This window comes from Canis lupus, chromosome 12, assembly GCF_011100685.1.
Source record: "Canis lupus familiaris isolate Mischka breed German Shepherd chromosome 12, alternate assembly UU_Cfam_GSD_1.0, whole genome shotgun sequence".
NCBI lineage: Eukaryota > Metazoa > Chordata > Mammalia > Carnivora > Canidae > Canis > Canis lupus.
This window is the reverse complement of record NC_049233.1, coordinates 19,199,547-19,218,598: the sequence shown is the minus strand read 5'-3', so window position 1 is coordinate 19,218,598 and position 19,052 is coordinate 19,199,547. Positions and strand designations below refer to the sequence as shown.

Sequence of the window (19,052 nt, the reverse complement as noted above, 5' to 3'; positions counted from 1 at the left end):
AATGTCTAATGCTTCTACTCACTGTGGTTCTGTTTGAAGATCATAGAAGAAGATGAGTGGGAAGAAGGAAGATCAAAACGGTTAAGGGGTCTTTGGCTCTCCAAGTAACCCAGAACCCTACATGTTGGGAAAGAATACTAACTTCCTCCCATATTCCAGCCTTATTTTTTCCAGACCTGTATGGAGTTTTATTATTAAACACAATCATCAGACACCTCAAACAAGGGAAAGGAAAAAACAAAGAGCAGGACTCCCTCTCCATCAATAGAAAGAAAACAGCTGGCCTTGAGCAGAAGGGAGTGGTGACTGGCAAGAGAGAGGAGGCATTAGCTCTGCTTCCATGCTTTTCTCTATTTCTTTTTAAATTATGCCTCATGCCTATCTCCATGCTGGCATTTATTAAAATATATTGATTGTAATTGTCCAGATGCCTGCCTCCTAACAAGACTTCCTGAGAATGGTTTCTTAATCTTGAAACTATTGATATTTAGGCTGGATTATGCTTTGCTGTGAGGTTGTCCTATAGATTGTAGGATGTGTAGCAGCCTCTCTGGTCTCTACACATGAGATGCTATTAGCACCCTCACCCCAAGTTGTAACAACCAAAGACGTCTCTATGCATTGCTAAATGTCTCCAGGGGAAGTGCGGGAGCAGTCCCTAAGCATGAAGACAATGTTTTAATCATCTTTGAAGTCCCAGCATGTAACTCAGTAACTGATACTCAACAAATATTTTACCTATCAATTCAGCAATTAATCAAAGTGTAGGAGCTTAAAGCTCAACTCTTAGAAGTAAAGTATTAGCTAAATTTAGTAGGCTATTTATGAAGGAGTACTTGCCTGCCCCCCCAAAAATCTCCTTCAGGAGTGCCTTCTAGTTCTATTATTACCTGTAAAATGGGTATTATCTGTAAAAATGGACCTAATTTTGTAAGTACTTATCAGTGATTTTCATAGTTCATATGCATAAAAATCAACTGGATTCTTATCTGGTAGCAGGCACATGATAGATCTGCCAGTGAAGCTCTTGCAATACATATATATATATAAAATCTCTGTCCATTGTTACTGGTAGCAGTCAGATTCTGGAGTCTCATCCCAGTTCATCTGGGATGCTAAATTCCAGGTGGTGGGTGATGATTGTCACAATAATCAGTTTGCTCTCCGGAGGAAAAATATGTGACAAAGACATTCATAGGTTGTGCAAGAGTGGGGAGAAATGAATTACGGAACTTATCTGTCACCATTCTCCCAGCTCCGATAACCCTGCCGCCCTTAATGAGAAAGAAATACCAAGACCCAGCTGGGGATTAAAGTCAAGCCTCCCAGGCCCCCTGCATGTTTTATACCAGAGGCAAACCCAGGCACAGACCATACAGAACTCTGGCGAATCCAAGCCCTCAGGGCTTGGCCCTGGCAGTGGGACTGGATTAGGAGAGAATGCAAATCTGACTCCACTAGGAAGAAAATACAAGGAATCAGGGGAGCAGGCGCCTCTCTTCTGCTTTGTTGGGAACAATTGCTTCAGTTTGAGAAGCATGGATGGGCAGCCCTTCTAAAGTTTGTCCTCCACTTGCCAAGCTCCAGTGTAAGTTGGAAATTCAATTTATTGCTGTGTTCCTTCAGAAGCCACTGGTGAAGCTAATGGGATATTTATTTTTAGTGGAGGTGGGAGTTAAGGACCCAGGAGGGAGGAGTTGCGTGGAGAACAGAACAAGCGAACTGCTGGAGGGAAGTAACCACAGAGAGAGGGGCTCCGTTGGCGGGTGGTTTCCCTGTTCCTTCTTTTGCACTCTGCCTCCTGCTAACGCGTCTCTTCTAATGAGGCCCCCCAGTATTGCGGTGTTTATCTACAGGGCGCAGAGGATGGAAATGTGACAACAGCTTCATTAGAGGCCAAAGTGTAAGATGAAGCCTTTGGGCGTCTGTGCCTCCGATGCTGGTCATGCCCCTCATGGTGGCGGTGAAGCCCCCTCATCTTCCTCAAGAAAGGGCATATTGAAAAGACCAGGTTGTACTTCAGTTTGTGAATGACTGAAGCCAAAGACCAGAGGTTTGTGAAATTTCCTCCAGCCTTGCCTTGTGCCACTAATTCTCTGACCTTAGGCAAACCATTTAAACTCTCTGGGCCTCAATTTTCTCTTTGCTTAAATAAGAATAAGAATAATGCTCAGCCTTCCTCACCTCATATCCATTTGAGGATATGTTAGGCTGAGCAATGAAATTAGATAACACTCTGCTCCAGGATTTCTAGGGAAGGGTGAGGTGGCATAGAGAGGACCCCAACAAACTCATGTACACTTGACTGTGAAGCTCTCAGAGGCCACAGCTAAGTCCCTTTCATCTCTGAAAGCTCAGCACGAGCTTGGTGCCTGGAATAAGAGCTGTCATCGCTTGAGTACTGTTATGTACCATGCCCTGTTCTTAGCACTTTATGAACACTAACTCATATAAATCTGAAAAACAAACAAACAAACAAACAACACACAAGGAAGGTTCATCCTCATTTAGGGAAATTGCCAAATTTTTGATATAACTGCAAGAGATGGGATCTAGATCCCTGTCCTTGGATCTGGAAAGGTCTGTGACTGCTTCAACCAATTGCATATGGCCAAAGTAAGGGTTATGATATTCAGTGTGGGCCGTAGACAGCAATGTAGCATCCAGAGCCTATGCAGCCATATAAGGTGTATAACTATCCCGAAGCTGCCATGGTGGAACAAGACCCAAGTCACATGCAGATGCTCTGGTGAACAGTTCTAGATTTCTAGTTGACCCAGCCCAGGCCAGGCAGTTTCAGCTTTCAGAGGATTCTGAAAGTCCCCAGCCATTAAGTCACTCCCTGAGGCCCCAGCCATCACAGAACAGAGACAGCCATCTCTGCTGTGCCTTGTCTGAATTCCTAACCCTGGGAATCCATGAGCAGAAGAAAACAATTGTTGTAAGCCGTTGTATTTATAGGTAATTTATTATGTAGAAAGAGTAACTGAAACAGAAAGCAAAAAGAGGGTTAGGCTTAAGGTCATAAGACTCCTAGACTGAGAAGCCAGGATTCCTAGGCATGTGGCTCCAACACTCACACTCTTAATCATCAGGTTCCTCTGCCTGATAAAAGTCACTATGTTAATACATATCCGCTGAGGGGATGAAAAAGATCTCCTATTAATAACAGTTACTACTAATAACTATTTTTATTTTTTTGTAAACATATACATATTTAAATTTTATATTATTTAAACACATTTGTTTATACTAATCATCTAAAAAAGAATGATTTATTGTGACTGTTCTCATATAACACCTCATAGGTAAAAACTATGTTTTTAGAAACTCTGAACAGTGATAAAATGCACCAACTCTCCATAATACAGTTACCCTTAGGTGGACTAAAAGGATTCAAACACGTTAGTGTGCCAAGGTCAGTTGAGTGTCTAAATCCAAATACAGACTTCTCTCAGAGACTGTGTGGCCTTCCTTCCAGAATAAAATTCAGCAAGAATCATTTCTCCTTTGTTTTGTATCCTGGAATCCTTATCATACTATACAACGTAGCACAGAGCACCATAGTACAAAGCGACAAACCATAGTAAATGGTCCTGTGGTCAGGAGTAAACCTCACACTCACATGAGTCAATATTATTACTGAGGATGTTGAGAGTAAGTCTAATCCTTCCCCTACTCCAATTCAATAGCAAATAAAAATTTATTTGCATAATCTAAAGAGAAAGAGAAGCCCCCTCACCTAGGGAGGTGAAGGGTCCCATTCAGAACCCCCTGAGATTCCTGATTTTTTTAACTTTCCATTAACAAGTGGGAGAATCCATATTACAATGTTGGTATTGGTTTCCTTGAACTTCAGAGAGAATACAGAGTATAGGGGTTCTCTTCAAGCTACAGAAGAAAAGGAAAACCTTGTCACAATGTATAATCTCTATGCTGCATCCTCAAAGCCCAGAGAAACCTGCAAGCATATGATTTCTTAAAAGGCTTATGCCAGTAGCCGGGACATGGTGAGCCCACACTGCAGATACCCCCGTTTTTTTTGTTTTTTTAAGATTTTATGTATTTACTCATGAGAAACACAGAGAGAGAGAGAGAGAGAGAGAGAGAGAGAGGAGAGAGGCAGAGACATAGGCAGAGGGAGAAGCAGGCTCCATGCAGGGAGCCCAAGGCGGGACTCCAGGATCACGCCCTGAGCTAAAGGAGATGCTTTAACACCTGAGCCACCCAGGCATCCTCCCCCACCCTACCCCTCTGCCCCGATTTTCTAGTGCATGTATCTATTACAGCAAGTTCAAAGAGAGCTTATTAATTTGGGTACCTGGATTTCGCCACTTGCCATCTGAGCCACAAGACACTGGGGCATTAATTGTTCTTCTTGTTTTGTGAATATCTATGTGTACATAAGGTCTTCACTTTCACCATTCCCTCTGAATGAATGTCCCCTGGACTCAGACCTCTCTGTTGGTCCAAGTTCTGCCCTTTTCCTAAGGACTTGTTCAGGTTCAATAATGGCTGCCCAGAATCCTTCTCCAAAATGTCTTCATCTTCTGAATTCCAACAAACTTTTCCCTAGGTATTGTCTACATCTGCCATTTTTCCATATATGTGTCACATGTCACTGTCGTCAGAGATATCCCTCTTCCCCCATAACTGAGAAGCCACATGAGGAAGAGAGCCATCTGAGACTTTATAGTATCACTGAGAATTGTGGGGCTTGGTACCTGTCCATTATCTGGTGGTGAAAAGACATTGTGGTATGGAAGGAAGAAAGGATCAGATAGAGAGGTAAAGATGAAAAAAAAAAAAACAATGAATAATTTTTTAGTTTGAGTATGTGGTATGTAATTATCTGAAAATTTGAATTTATTGGGCACTTCATATTCTCTGTTTCTAACTCTGACCACTCTGCTGGGAGGTTTTCATGAGTCAATTCGTAAAGTGGTGCTCATCAAGACTACTAACTTTCCATTCATCAGAACTCAGTCACAGACCTGACAACAACGAAAGGGTTGTTAGGAAGTACAGCTCCAGCTGGAAAACTGCTTCCTACCAAAAACTCTACACCTACTGTTTTATATAGCTCTAGAGGACTGCTAGCCACCTCTCCACTGCACAGCACTCCTATCAACCTGGCTGATTTGGGCCGGGGCGGGGGGTGGGGGGGTGGGAAGCAGTATTTTAAGGTATTTTTTCTAAGAACCTCAAAGATGTGGCATTCTTAAACCTAAATGGGCTAAGGGAGGAAAACATATTTTACCCAATTCTGAGATCAAGAAAATAGGCTTTACTCTATCAGGATAGTTTATTTGCCAAATGGAGAAAAAAAAATCAGGATCAATATTTGTGACTGCTTCATTTTCATTTGCCTTAAATTAAAACTTAAATCACATACATTCTCTCCATTTATATGCCATATTCTCATTTTTAGAAAGATTTTATTTATATATTCATGAGAGACAGAGAAAGAGAGAGAGAGAGAGAGAGAGAGGCACAGACACAGGCAGAGGGACAAGCAGGCTCCAGGCAGGGAGTCCGATGTGGGACTCGATCCTGGGATTCCAGGATCTGGGCTAAAGGCGGCACTAAACTGCTGAGCCATCTGGGCTGCCCCATATTCTCATTTTTAAAAAAAGATTTTATTTATTTATTCATGAGAGAGAGAGAGGCAGAGACACAGATAGAGGGAGAAGCAGACTCCTCACAGGAGCCCAATGTGGGACTTGATCCGGGACCCCAGGATCACGCCCTGAGTCAAAGGCAGACTCTCAGCCACTGAGCCACCCACGTGTCCCCATATTCTTTCTCATTTACAAGAGTCTAGGATATCATTTTGATTCAATGAAACCAGTTATTCTCTATGTCATTTCTGAGGTCCTATCTATCCTCCCTCCCCCACACTATTCGGATTGATTACTTATACTCAGAAACAGGATGAACTCTTATTTTGCTATTCAGAAATCAAAATTAACCACTGCTGTGTCAACTGCCCAATTTTCTTCTTTGCTCTGAAGGGTATGCCAGGACTCAGCCATTACAATACGAAAAACCCTGAGCTTCCGTGGCTAGCCTCCAAGAAACAGAAAAGGCTATAATACGGAGTTGGGGATGGATGCGCCAGACTACAAGAGGAGTGGAAAGCAGTGTGGTCTGTAGAGTGTTCGAATTCTTTTTTCAAAAGGAATTTTCTACCTCAGGCCAGAAGCCTTTGTGTCAGGGAGACTGTCTCATTTCTCTGCTCAAAGGCTGTCAGAGATGACTGAGATTTGAGAGCAGTTTCTGATGTTGACGAGGTCAAGGGAGGCAGTGCTGTGAACCATCAGTCACTGCGTCAGCAGTGAGCTGAGGAGACACGTGAGCCCCACAGTGAAACCTGGCAAGCAGTTTTCTCCAGAGGAATGGAGGGGGAGGGGGGGTGCACATGAGAGAAAGGAAGAAAAGGCACAGGTCAAATGGTCACCACAAAGTTTACCACATTAGTATTCAGCTGGAATCAGAGAAACTTTCTCAGTCTCAGCTGGGAGTGTTCTGAAGAAAGAAGTTGACTAGAGGCAAAAATCATATTAATATTACTGTGCTTAATCAATATATGAAACCCTCCAATGTGCTTTTGCGAGGCTGCTCCATAAAGTTAGGACCTGCAGTGATTCTGCTTCCACCTGATTGTGCTTGCAAACAGTGCAGGTCAGGGGCATCTAGACTTAGACCATGGGAATATGTAGTAGTGGCAATGTATTCCCTGCCTCAGGGATCAACTGGGTTTGCATAAACCTGGTCAGGCTACAGCCCAGCCAGGTTTTTTGTTTCAAAATCAGGTACTAGGTCAGGAGAAACAAGCCTCAGTGGACAGGGCAATGCTTTGCTCTAGGGATGGACCAATGGAAGCCACCACGTGTCATCCCAGTAGGTCAACCCCTACAGGGTCAGTCCAAGGCCTGAAGGCTAGGAAACCTTAAAGCCATGAGGGTGTCCTCAAATCTTAAATGAAAATGTGAGAATTTCTCAGATTTCAATGTCTGGTTTGGGATCAAATATAAAGAACATCTCAAATCCAGTGACTTGACCAAATATCTTTCCTGAAACTTCAAAGGTATGCAAGCCAGCAGCTCCAACAGAAGTATAGAGAAAAGGTATCTTTGTATTACAAATCTATAGAAAAATTTCCCAATTTGGAGGATGTTTTTCCAATTCCATTTACCTAGTTCAGTGGTTCTCAACTGGAAGAGGATATTTGGAAATGTGTAGAGATATACAAGTAGGATAGAAGCCAGGAATGCTGCTCCAAACATCCTACAATGCACAGGTCACACATACCCTTTCAAAACGAAGAATCATATGCCTTAAGGTGTCAATTGTGCTGAGGTTGAGAAACCACTGTTAGTTAAAATTAGGGTATCCTGTTTACCAGATATGGAAAAAAGCCTCCCAAATCATTTCATTCACTATTCAAAAATCATGATCCAAGGCTCATGCACTTTGTACTTCTCTGCACTCCTTTTTTCTTTTATTATTCCCCCATTCCTCATTTCTTTCTGTCTATACAGAAAATAAAGAAAGAAAAGAAAAATTAAATGGTTTTTATTTTTATTCAACCATGAGAGTACAAAGTTCCATATACCTGTCATAATGAAGGGGTCTTTTCTTACCCTTATTGATAGGCAACTCTGAGTTGATCAGCGAAACAATTTGATAAATGTGAATTTGTCAAACCCTTTGGAATCAGGCCAACCTGACACCAGACAAGTTCGTATCTTCTGGAATCTTAATATTTAGAATTAGGAACCTGAAAAAAGCCAGCTGACTCTCCCTAGCTTTGCCCTCAGGAGGAGGAAAGGGTACAGAGTGAGATTTTCTCTTTCTCTCCATTATCCTGTGTTTTAAATGTACATGGGGAGCACATTTAGTGGCACATGGGGGACTTAAGGCTCCTGGTAGCCAATATTAGCCTTTTCATAGCTTTATATTATAGTCCTCTCTCTTGTGGAGCCTGGGAGTTCAGCAGTTAAGCATCTGACTTCAGCTCAGGGCGTGGTAGTCCTGGGGTCCTGGGATCGAGTCCCACATTGGGCTCCCCTGGAGGAGCCTGCTTTTCCCTCTGTCTATGTCTCTGCATCTCTCTGTGTGTCTGTCATGAATAAATTTTTTTTTTTAAATAAAGTCCTCTTTCTTGAAAACTTCTTGGACTTTCTTTTCAGCACTTCTGCTTCCGGTGGTTCATCTGTGTTTTCTTCTAGATCTTCCAAGGGGAAATTCATTTTCCCTTTGCCTACCCATTAGTCTCATTTTTTGGTTCTCTTTGAACTGCCTCTAAATTTGGTAACATCTGCACACTTCATGACTGTGATCCTAGTTCCTTCAACCAGATCATAAAGAGAAATGTTGAATAGCACTGAGCATAGCTCCACTTGTCCTCTGTAGTACTCCACCAGGCGCTGTGCCCAACTGGGTACACTGCCATTTATTTTGACTTCACCTTCGGTTTCTTGGCTCAAGTCCTTAATTACTTAAAAGATAATGTAGTTTCTGTGAGTGGTCCTCATCATCTTTAAAATTAAGTATATTTCTAAATATTTCCATCGTCTTTTCTTGGTGGTTAAAACCTCAGTGGTGTCTCAAACCATGCACTATACTCTACCCCAACACTCAAGTAAGTTTCAAGTGATCACTAGAGTGATTCTTAAAGTGCCATGCTTTTCAAAAACATAAGTCAGAGATTACTAAATTTATCATGCATCCTGCTTGGTTTTTCATCTGACATCATAGAAAGTCACTGTTTAGCTCACAGGAAAAAAAAAAAATTAACTCTATCTCTAGTCTCCATTCCTTTCTTCCATCTTGTTGTCAAACACCAAATGCAAACCCTGTCTACACTCCTATCTTCGAGGCAGGTATACCAGAATCACCCTGTGTTCTGTAGGACTGCCATGTGCATACCTGATGGAATGAGTCAGGGTGTGCTTCACAGAGAGCCTCTCCATGCCACTCCTACCCTGGACGCAAACTTCTCAGAAATTCCCTCTTTTGGTTTTGAAACTGATTGCCCCAAACCACGTTTCAGAGAGACACGTTATTTGTAGATGACAATTACTGCAATGAAGTTCTAAGATCTTTGAAGATGTGAGCCTTGGGGCATAGGCCACTAATGTGTTTTCTACAAAATAGAATGCTACCATGTAAACCCATGCCTATTTTTATAGATTTCACATGAAATCACTCATTCAGCAAGTGTTAATTCTGGACCTATTACAGCCTACAGATGATTCTAGGTGTTGAAGATTGAGTGCTGAACAAGAGGAAAATATCCTGCTTTCGTGGTGCCTAAAATTAAAGAGGAGCAGGATAAACTAATAAATAAGGAAATGCTAGTATATTGTCAGTTAGTGATAAGTGCTACATTAAGAAAAATATAGTAGTGTAACGGATAGAGAATGCCATGTGAGCTAATAAAGTGGCTATTTTAGGTAGGATGATAATGGAAAACCTCTCTGAGGGGCAGCATTTAACACAACCTTAATGAAAACAGGAGGCCAGTCAGGTGAAGATTTGGGGGAAGTATCTTCTAGAGATGAGATTCAGAGGCTTGAGATACCAGTGAATATAGCATGGCCAAAGAATAGCAAGAAGGTCAGTGCAACTGGAGAAGAGCAAGAGAGAAGCAAGATAGAGATGTGGATAGAGGCCAGGTCACATGGACCCCATGGAAAAAATTCTGAAGGGTGTATATTAGCTTCCTACAAACTGGGTGGCTCAAAACAAAAGAAAATTTTTTTATCTCACAATTCTGGAGGCCAGAAATCTGAAATCAAAGTAGCTCGAGGATTGGTTCCCCCTGCAAAATGTGAAGGAAAATCTGTTCCATGCCCCTCTCCTACCTCCCAATGGCTGCTGGTAATCCTTGGCATCCTTGGCTTGTAGACATCACTCCAATATCTGCCTTTGCCTTCGCATAGCCTTCTTCTCCACATCTGTAGCTCCCAACTTTTTCTCTGCCTTCCTCTTACAAGTACAGCTGTCTTTGGATTTCAGACTCACCCCTAAACCCAAAGTAATTTCATCCCAAGATCTTTAACTTAATTATATCTGCAAAGACCTTTTTTCTAAATAAGGTCATATTCAAGGGTTCCTGGAATCAGGACATAATCATATCCGGGGAGGCCTGGGAGGGCACTATTCAACTCACTACAGAAAGCCAGCTGAGGATTCAAGCAGGGATTTCACTTCATCTGGTATGTTTTGAAGAATCATCCTGTACAACATGTAGAGTAGTCTATTGGGGACAAGGGTGAAAGCACAGAGATGACATACACTTTCCCATAGATTCTATTGCTCTCCGATTTGCCCTTTTGTTTTTGGGTAGGAAGCCTAATTTCAGGATTTTAGATAAGAAGAGAGAATAAACTGTTTCTTTTCCATGCACAAGAGGGTCATTACTAATGTTTTAATGGATAGGCTATGTAGCAAATCCACCGAAGTTTCAGTTAGATAAGATCAAGGTTAATAACCTATACAGCAAAATATTCTTGGAGCCATTGTGCAGAACACTATCTTTATAACCACCAATAATAATGACTTTTTATGAAGTGCTTACTAAGCACCAGGCACTGATCTAATTGTTTTATACACATTATTTCTCCCTGAATTTGAGTAGTATTGTGTGGGAGAGATATCATTAATTCTTTTTTGCTCCTAAGGACCTACAATTTGAAGAATTCAGATCTGGAGCTTTTATAAACTAGTTTATGTTCTAACCACTAACCTGCATCATCATTATCAATAATTCCTTTTTAAAATTCTAGTTTAGTATCATTATTGAATTTAATATTTCAAATGCTGGATTGCATTTGACTCTGGACTCAGTTTAAAATTCAACCTCCTGGGATGCCTGGGTGGCTCTAGCCCAGCATCTATACCCCCTGCCTGTTGCCCAGGGTATGCTCCCAGGATCCCGGGACCGAGTCCCACATCAGGCTACCTGCATGGAGCCTGCTTCTCCCTCTGCCTGTGTCTCTGCCTCTCTCTCTTTGTGTCTGTCATGAAGAAATAAATAAAATCTTTAAAAAATAATAAATAAAATTCAACCTGTTCACCTAACAATTATCATGTAGCCTGCTGTTCACTGCTAACCCAGTAGGAGCCCAGAAGGAAAAGTATTGTCCATTATGCTTACCAATACTCTTTTTTACTTCAGATGATCAGTGATCCTCTCCAACATGAAAGAGTACAAGGTATGTTGTATCTAGAATATCATACTTGTCAATACTTAGTAAATTGATGATCACTGGCAACTGATAATATTTCCAAAAATGATGCAAGCAAACTATGTACCTCCTGATGGTAATATATCCATCCAGTAAGTAGCGTTACTTCTCTCTGCTCCCCCCGCTAAAAAAAAATCAAATCTAGAATAATCAAGCTTCTACATCTAATTATCAACTCACAGGAAATATAAGGTACATTCAGCAACACCAAGGAGATAAAATCAGCAAATTCCAAATGGCAGGAAACTCTAAGGACAATTGATTGAATTTTATTAAGAATATAAAAAATAAAGAAGGAAATTATAGATTAAAAAGACTGAAGAGAAATATCAATCAACTGCAATGTCTGATAAGCAAACAGTTAATGAGATATATTATGTAATTATAAATTTGCAGGAAATGCAAGAGACAGAGGACATGTTCCAACAATGTCATGAATGATAAAAATAAGGGATTATTGTTAATTTACTTTAGGTGTGACAACAGCATTGTGGTCATATTTTTGTCCTTACCCTTAGAAATACATATATATATATAAATAAATATATAATATATATATATATATATATACACACACACACAGATGAAGCCATATCTCTTGGTTTTGCTCAAAAGAATCTGAGAGGTGGAGACGTTCCTGAAACAAGACCAGCCATGAGTTGATAACTATGGATGTAAGTAATGAGTACCCCAGGATCCTGATATAGTTCTATTTTCATGCATGTTGAATATTTCCAACATTAAAAAATTTAAAAACCTTAAGAACTCCAAAATATACATAAAATATAAAAGAAGTGCTATATGTGCTCATTGTAGAAACCTGGAAAGCACAGAAAAATTTTCAAATAATTTTTTGAAACTACCTATAACGTTGCCCCATTAAATCAAATGCCAAGTGCTCAAGACACCTGCTGTCTGCTTTTTGGGATTGCGTTCTAATTTGAGTGCAGCAAATAGAATGAAGATCTTCTGTGAAGTTTGAAGAAGCTATTCTCTGAAAACATTTTTTTCTTAGGTCTCTGCGTGTTCCCCTACCTCCAGGTCAAACAGAAGCACTACTCAAGAAATACATTCTCCTTGTATATAACTAAACTTAGGTGAGTAGCTACAGAAGACTAAATCTAGGTTTGCAAATCAAATATTTAAGTGCAAGAGGAGCTTTCACGCAAACATCCAGGTTGAAGCTTTAAGGCTTTTACTTCAGGGCTCTTGCTTTGCTGGGATCTTGCTCCCTCTTACCCCTTCTCCTCTTCCAGATACACTGACACCGTAATTAAGTGTCTCTTCTGGAGACTCGAAGTTTACCCTCTTCTGGAGTATATACCAACCAAATAATGAATTGAGAGGGGGATACAGAACTTCACAGTAGTCACTGCCATTTTGTACTGTTATCCCAAGTTTAGGCTGGGAAAGTCTGTGGCAGTGATGGGTGAGCCTCTGCCACGCTTTCACACTGAAAGTGCCACTTCTTTCTACAGTGAAATCCTGTCCTAATGAGCTCACAAATGTATCCTGGTTTCCTTCCTGTGGCAAGCGTCTTGCTGGCTGCTGCTTCTGCATCAGACTGCTGTGGCATTTGTCACTGGGCCTGTTGAGATAATTTCCCCATTCTAACAAGATTTTACTCTTGAGTAAAATAATTTTTTCTCAGGATAGCTTTAGATTTTTTTTTTTTATATCCATAATCAGTTTTCAATGAAGGGCGGATTTTTTTGTCCACATTCAGAAGTGATTTATATTAGGCATTTGGAAGATAAACATGGACGTTTTTATTATTTTTAAAAATTTCTTGAAGCAAGCAAGCAAGAGAAATCCAACAACAACTTGGAGTAGATTTACAGTTAGTTCTCCCCCACCCTTTGTCTTGCCCTGGAGCCTGATGGGACTTGAGTGTCCTTGGAGGAATGGCAGAGGGAAATGCTAGGGGCCAATTGCTGATTTTATCATTCAAACACAAAATTTGTTACACCACTTTATCGGTCACAGGGAAAGCAATTATATTGTGGTTCAATTTCCACTCAATGGCTGTACTGGGGATCAAAGTCAGTTTTTATGATGGGAAAAAATGTTTTGCTATTTTATTTGTTACTTAAAATAAAGAAGTACGTTATTATAATGCTTTCTGAGGTTTTCTTACCCCCAACCCCTACTCCTTCATGAGGTACAGTGGATTATTTTGGCTTTCTCCCTTCCTTTGATTAAATAATCAGTTTTCTTCCTGTCCTCTAAAGCGTATTTCACTGTAGAAATGAAATTGGCACGGTTTAAGGCAACACAGCATTAGGACTCTAATCATAGCCACAAAGAGCAAAACCTGCCCTACACTATTTATTCTTCCCTAGACTGGTACTTTTTCAAAAGAAGCAAGCATTGTAATGGTTCCTGTATGTGCACAGACTGTCATGTGTTTTGTGCTATGTATGTTGTGCGCTATGTTACGCTTGTTCTCTCCCGTCTTCCATATGAAATAATTAGCACATCTTTCTGTTGCATTTAGAACTCCTTTTTTTTGCTACAGAAAGTGATGGGGGATAGGGATATATGAAAGATTCACATGGAATCATAAGTAAAATCAACCATTTTCATTAAAAAGTAACAAAGGATGTTTTCTCTTCAGTGATAATCTTTTTTGTCTTATGGTCTCTCTTCTTTTGCAATGAGGAAATTGAAGTAAAATTTAACTATCCAAACCAAGTAAAAGTTATTATTATCATTTTTCTAGATAACTTCAGGACTCGTTGATAATTAGCCCTTTTGTTTTATAGTTCCAATTTTAAACCAAGAAACCAGGTGAAAGGAACCTTCAACAATTGTGCTATGCAGCTCCAGTTTGTTATAGGATGGAATAGCTAAGCGAAAACTAATACTTTTTTATTGCACATTTATTCATATTTGTTAGGAAAACAGAGAAAAGTGACAGCTACTTCCCTCTTTCAAATGATATCAAGTTTACATTGACATTTCTTGTTGGTTTCAACTTCTACAATTTGATTGCGATCATCTTTTTTCTGGTCTCCTGCTAATTGCCTCCAGGCTCAAAGAGTCTGACAAACACATCCCCTGAATCCAGGAGCAGAGAATTCTGGAATCTGCTGTAGGTGAATAATTATTGCAGTAGCTGAGTGATGGTCTAGCTACCACGGTACACTTTTGTCCTCCCCATAGAGCTTCAGGCGATGGCAGGAGAGCGGAGTGTGAGGCCCCGTAATGGTTTGCATGGGGAGGCAGACGAATGCGCCCAGCTGGCTGATGTCTGCCAACCTCATTTCTGCACATCCTCAGTGCTTAGATCTAGGCTTTTGATGTGAATTAGGATAACTTCTAACTTTAAGAGTAGGAGAGTCTCCCTCTTACCCATTCCCTTATAGGTTTTGCCCTTTCATATGAGTAAAAAGTGCTTTTTAAATAACGTTGAATTTTATGACTTGGGGCAAGAAACTGTGCCTCAGAAAAAGGCAAACATGCACCTGAGAAAGATACTTTTGATAACTACAGCCACTGTTTATTAAGGGTTTATTATGACTAGTCTCTGTGTATAGTATATATTATACATTATATCCTTAAAGCAATTCTGCAAGGCATGAATTATTATTCTCCATTTTTTAAGATGAAAAAGCTCAGACCTTAAATCCTATTTAAACTACTCTCGAAACTATTTGCCAAACTACCCCCTAGAACACTTGCTTACTATATGGTAAAGAGTATATAGATAATATTAATCAGTCCAAATACAATAAATAATCCTCATCTAATTGTAAAAATCCTCTTCCAAAGCTTCAAGTTCATTTTTTTACCCTTACATATCCCAAAAGCTGTTAATGACACAGATTTCTAATTAATTTTGCCCTAGAAATTCAACTTACTTTGGCAGACTAAATACAAAATTAACTTTTCCATAGTAGCCCTACTGCTTAGACAGTGTTCTGAACCTATGAAAATATCACTATTATTTCCTAATGACTGTACTGTAAGCTGGAAATTAGCTATTATTTTGGTCTGGACTGGGCTGAAATCACAGTTTTATTCTATCTAACAAAATACAACTTTTTCAATTTAGTCACTATGCTAGTTATTTAAAATATTATTTAAAATATTAAAATATTATTTTGATCTAGATGCTTTGATGTCAAAGAAAATATACCAATTTTTTTTCTTTCCTATTACTTTCAATGAACTTAATACTGACCCCTATTCATCTAGTGATAATCGAGCCAATCAATTAATAATTTACCTGCAAATGGTCAGCCCAAGCCAAAAGCAAAACAACCTGATTTTGGTCAGGACATGGAAAATAGTTATCAGAGTGGGAATGACTGTCTTAAATATATCTACCTTTTGAAAACAGGATTATCTAAGTGGAATATAGTGAACGTAATCCTAGTATGGTCCCACGTTCCCAATGGGTTGTCTCTACATATAGATTAGCTGGTTGCCATGACACCAAACTCTTACTTAATGCAATATGATATTGCTGAACAAGACTAGTTCTATCTTTTATAATGCTATGATGCATTTTAAGCAACATTTTTAAACTTTCTTTAAATTACGAACCAAATTTTTAAATAGTCTATTTAGGATGTTTCTTTCTATCTTATGTAATCTTTACATTAACTGCTATGTACAAAAACTCCAGTTTTAATAAGAACACAAAACAATACCTGGTAAACCGTTTCATTACCCTCCCCTTTAAGAACATCTAGTATTTCTAAATTCCAAATTTAGAAAATAGATGGGGGAGGATTGGTAATGATTCTTTTTTTTTCTTTTTTTTTCTTTTTTTTGAATTTTTCACTTTACTTACAGAATAATGGATTTTTAAAATTCCAAATTATTCTTGCTCATTTATTTTAGCACTTATTACATTTGCATTTTTATTATCTGTTTACCTGTTTTCATTCCTTACTACACAATGCCCTTCTCAAGGGCAAAATCCCTGACTTCCTTATTTTTTCTTACTCCAGTGCTTAATATATATAAGGAACTCAAATATTGTTGTATTAGTGAAGTAATTAATAAACTACATATGACTTGAAATAACTTTATAAAATATATATATTTTTTTCTTTTTAAATTTCTACACCTCTCAGATGCACAAAGAGCTTTTTGTAAATCAGTTCCCACCTGTTCTGCAGTCTTTTTAGTTCTTATAAAAAATATATAGGATAACTTTTTGTAAAGAAATATTTTGAAGCTATATTCTTCCACTTTGAGAAAAATGTCCATAGAATTACAAAAAAAGCAGTGAGCCAAACACTTTCTGCTGCAGTTTTCAGAGCAAATACTTTTTTCTGTCCTTTTTTCCTTTGATAGCACAAGGAAGTAAATGAAAATAAAATTTCAAATAAACAAATAAACAAACAATTTTATCTCCAATGCTTTAAGTCCTCCAATTCCAAACTTCTATTTACAAACACTGGATTTCAAATAGCATCATCGGTAAATAAGGCTGCCATTTCCAGCTTAAAAGCATAGCTGATGAGAGACATGATGATTGCTTAAAATATCCTAAGGGTATGAAAACTAAAGTGGAGAAAGAATTATTTAGGCATAACTAAAGCATAACTAAAGGGAGATATAACTGGTTGGAGAAATACTAAATTTAAAAAAAGAATAATTTCAGGGGAAGAACCAGTATGTAAAAAAACCCTCAAACTTTCTTAACAGTCTATTGGTCTGTGGAATTGGTTCTAATGGAAAGTAGCAGAAAAAGGCATGAGTGCTTAAAACTAGACCAAAAACTACCAAGGACAAAACAAAGAGGAGCATAGCCTCACACAGGCAAAGTGAGTGTCAAAGTAATAAAATAAAGACTTTCCTATTTTTAGGCATCTTGATTTTAAGAAATGAAATCCTAATGATTCTCCTAAATTGATATTCCAAGAAAATATGTTAAGCAAAGCACCTAGGAATCATTTCTAACAGCCTTCAAGTCCTACTTTTCATCCATAAAGTTGATGATTTTTACACACACACACACACCCCTTCTAAAGTTGATACTCTATTTTTTCTTAAAGTATATGCACTCTGTTCTAAATAAGTAAGTAAAAGTCATGCTTTTAGGGCTCTTTCCCCCAAATCTGTTTCTCTCCATATATAACCATACTTAGAGTAGCAGACAAATAAAGATCTATTGTTTTTCCTCCCCAGCTATAAAGACACCAAGATTCTTCAGCCTGACAAATTTAAATGAGGTGAAGGTATCTCCCACATGGGAATCTGTAGTGCTGACTCATGGTCAGATATAAATTTTTCAGGAAACCTGCACCAAGGGTGAGGAAGGGAAACCTTCCTAATTTTTCTTCCCTCCCTTTATCCCGTATGTCAATTGCAGAATGGATAAGCAAAAACTGTCTGTTTTTACTCTGAATTTCCAAGAGTGATTTCAGATAAAACCAAAAAGATTCTATACGATCCTAAAATTAATAAGCAATATAAGCAAACAACTCTTGTTTTGCCACATGCCAACTGGGTTGACTCTGATTGTGGTGACATCCAGGTAGGATGGAAGGACTAGTGATGGTGATACATGAAATTGCTAAGTTGATACAGGAGCCACCTTCCTCCCAGGATTCATTCTTCCTCTTTGTTTGGGTGATGATGGGCTAGACTTGTGTTTGGCACACTTGCTTCATCTAGTATTTGGGTTTTTACTGCCCTTAAACTTCTTCCTAGTTTCACTGCATATCTACCCTTGCTTTGTTCGTGCTAAACAACAATGGATTTCAAATACAGAAAATAATTAAAAATAAAGGTTGGGGGTGTGTCTTAGGGCAAAATCAGCTTTTATTTATTTGAACTGATCTGACAAATCCATAAATGCAGCAAAGTGTTAAACTAAACCAATTAGCATTTAATTGAAGCTGTGATATGAATGGTGTATGTAGATAAGAACCTCAAAACTGATGGGGTGGCATTTAAACTCCTCTCAAAAGAATTCTAGACTTGAAATTAAGTCTAAACTAAAAATTTTGAGAATAAATCTTGTCCTTAAAAATTATTAACTATGTGACCTTAGGCAAGTTATCTAACCTTGCTGATCCTCATCATCCACACAGATGTGTGTATGGTGAGTGCATATATCCAAATGGGAAAGGAGCTTTGCGCAGTGGCAGTATCGTAGCCAATGAGGTTTATCCGAGGCGCGATTATTGCTAATTGAAAACTTTTCCCAAATGGGAAAGGAGACCAAATAGTATGTATTTTCTAGAACTTTGTGAGTACCAGATGAAATGTGTGCTCAAAGAATGATATCGTACTATATATAAAGTAGAATTTGTCAATTTGCTGTATTAAATATAAATTTGTGAAACATTTACTATTAGCTAAACCATGATTCTCAAAGTATGAACCAGAGACCCTTAAAAAATGTTCCAAAAGAAACTTTTTGAGTATTGACAAAGTCACACATTTTTATAATAATACCAAGACGCTTTTAAAAAAATTTTTCTTTCTCTCCCAAGTATATAGCACAATTTTCAGGAATCTGCACAACATGTGATATCCACCAGTTGAGTGCAGGATTAGACATTAAAAGAGATTTGCAAGTTAAAAGAGTCCTGAGAGAAACAAGTTTGAGAACTGCCATGCTAACATATGTTAGTTCACTTTAGGTAGATGTGTCCCGAGATGAATCTGTGTGTGGTGTTGGAATTATTCTGCTAAGAACCTCAACTTTGTATCTCACAGAGGTGAAGCCGCAACCATTAATGCATGCTCTTCATTAAAGCATTATGAAGTGAGCTAGAGTTAGGGAATTTAAAATCCCATTATTAGATGGTGTTATTAGTTATAAAA

The 19,052-nt window shown here is 38.8% G+C and overlaps 1 non-coding gene across 1 annotated transcript; it reads left to right on the top strand.

The window, feature by feature from the left end:
• The first annotated feature begins 18,352 nt into the window (after nucleotides 1-18,352).
• On the top strand, nucleotides 18,353-18,500 carry LOC119876904. The gene has a single exon (XR_005368225.1). It is a non-coding gene; the product is annotated as a U4 spliceosomal RNA (small nuclear RNA).
• The last annotated feature ends 552 nt before the right edge of the window (nucleotides 18,501-19,052 follow it).